The following is a 2,500-nucleotide window of genomic DNA, read 5'->3' as shown; positions in this document are numbered from 1 at the left end:
CTGGTAACTCCATGGTGACCTCCCTCGCCCTTGCCTCGACCCGTAAATAGCTCGCGCAGGACCTCAGACGAGTCAGTGCAATCTGGGAAACCTAAGCATCACAATGAGGCAAATCATCTTCGTTTTCTTCGTGTGAGTATCAGAGGAGCAGAGGGTGATCATACACAACTCACTACGATTCTAAACCATATAAAAATGATACCGATATCGGATGAGACTTGATATTTTGATAAGATGGCGAAACGGATAGGATTCTGTTCGAAATATCTATTAGTGTTGTAATTCTGATAAAAAAAAGTTTCATTCGACAGCTTGGCCTTAATTGTGCTGATGGCGGAATCGCGACTTTTCAGTCCCGAGGAAGTCTTGACAAGGCTACGCAGAGGTTAGTACGTAATGGAGGGCAAGTCAGCTGTGTTGATAAAAGGATGCAATGAAACTTTTCGTGTGTATTTCTTGTGTAGTAGTCATTAATCTATGAGTTTGATAATCATGGGCTTCATCATTATGACCATTCTCACCATTATGTGTCTGTAAGTTGGTAGATCATTTGTAAAAGATCTAGTTAGTTAAATAGATCGCTTATTTTCCTGACGACTCTCAAACTGGAAACATAATTCCAATGTATCTCTCTGCCTAGTCTTACCCAATTCATATCACTAATTTCAATGTTTGTTATTTTCATTTCCTTTGCATGTCAATAAGGAAAATCTCATATGGTCAGTGCCAGTGATGTTTTTCTTTCTTTCTTTCTTGAACCACCGATATAGGTTATCAAACGATAACACTAACTTCATGAGATATTTAGATCATACTTACGACCTTTATTTACATCATAGGCTTACATACGATACTTACGACCTTTATTTAGATCATAGGCTTACTTCCGATACTTACGACCTTCATTTAGATCATAGGCTTACTTCCGATACTTACGACCTTCATTTAGATCATAGGCTTACTTACGATACTTACGACCTTCATTTAGATCATAGGCTTACTTACGATACTTACGACCTTCATTTAGATCATAGGCTTACTTACGATACTTACGACCTTCATTTAGATCATAGGCTTACTTACGATACTTACGACCATTTAGATCATAGGCTTACTTCCGATACTTACGACCTTCATTTAGATCATAGGTTTACTGACGCTACTTACGACCTTCATTTAGATCATAGGCTTACTTACGATACTTACGACCTTCATTTAGATCATTGGCTTACATACGATACGTACGACCTTTATTTAGATCATAGGCTTACTTACGATACTTACGACCTTCATTTAGATCATAGGCTTACTTACGATACTTACGACCTTCATTTAGATCATAGGTTTACTTCCGATACTTACGACCTTCATTTAGATCATAGGTTTACTTACGCTACTTACGACTTTTTAGATCTTAGGCTTACTTCCGATACTTACGACCTTAATGTTCTGTGCATCGTAACTTCTTCGTGCAGGGTGCCAGTGCACGAGGCGGCCCTGCCCTTGCGATATCGCTGACCCGTACCCGTTCACGGTGACTCGCCTGGCCTGAAGTCATGACGTCAGCAGGGACACGAATCGAGCCAGCGGATCAGTAGGTTTTCACCACGACTGAAGCAGGAGCGTGAGGACAAACACACACGCACACAAACAAATGCACACACACAAACAAATACAAACAAACACATTCAAACAAACACACACACGCATACAAACAAACACACACGTACACAAACAAACACATTCAAACAAACACACACGCATACAAACAAACACACACGCACACAAACAAACACATACACACAAACAAATACACACAAAGACATACAAACAAACACCTAAAACATAAATGAGTATTTTATGCTATGTGAATATGGCATAGCTCCAATGTGGATGCATCTTAGATCTTAATCTATATGGAAGTGTTATATTCGAAAATAAACTATTTGATTTTACATTCCCTTTTATTGTAAATTCCCCCCCCCCCCCTGCTCATATTTTTATCGAAAAAGTTTCATATTGTTTTACACTGTTTTATATTCCAATAAATAGAAATCACAGAAAAAGATCGTTAAGTGGAAGAATAGAGAACTGAAATGAAGAATGAATCGATGAATTGAATAATGAATAAGACAGTAAATAAATACAGGTTAAAGAAGAAGAAAAGGGAATAAAATGAAATGAAAAGAAAATGCGAATGGAGAGAAAATAAAATGTCGTTTCTTTCTTTCGCCGCAAATAATTAAACTGAAAAAGATGATCCAAAATAAATGTTTCATAAATCAAATATGAAGATGCAAATAAAAGCATAAATCGAATCACGTATTACTAGCATAACAATCAAATATTGTATCATATTAAGAAGAAAAAGAGAGAAAAAATATATATATCTTGCTTGATGGCTTGGGAAACACGCAAGCAAGAGCAAGTTCATTTCGTTTTCTCGTCGTTAAAGCTTGCTTTCCGGCTTGGTTTTAAGGATTCCTCTCTTGCACGGACT

At 37.3% G+C, this 2,500-nt stretch overlaps 1 long non-coding RNA gene across 1 annotated transcript; it reads left to right on the top strand.

The window, feature by feature from the left end:
• The first annotated feature begins 46 nt into the window (after positions 1-46).
• On the top strand, positions 47-1,955 carry LOC113822387 (uncharacterized). Its single transcript, XR_003477296.2, has 3 exons — positions 47-132; positions 312-385; positions 1,476-1,955. It is a non-coding gene; the product is annotated as an uncharacterized lncRNA (long non-coding RNA).
• The last annotated feature ends 545 nt before the right edge of the window (positions 1,956-2,500 follow it).

The sequence above is a fragment of the Penaeus vannamei genome, chromosome 26 (assembly GCF_042767895.1).
Source record: "Penaeus vannamei isolate JL-2024 chromosome 26, ASM4276789v1, whole genome shotgun sequence".
NCBI lineage: Eukaryota > Metazoa > Arthropoda > Malacostraca > Decapoda > Penaeidae > Penaeus > Penaeus vannamei.
Note: the sequence above shows the minus strand (reverse complement) of the source record. Positions and strands in the feature narration are given on the sequence as shown.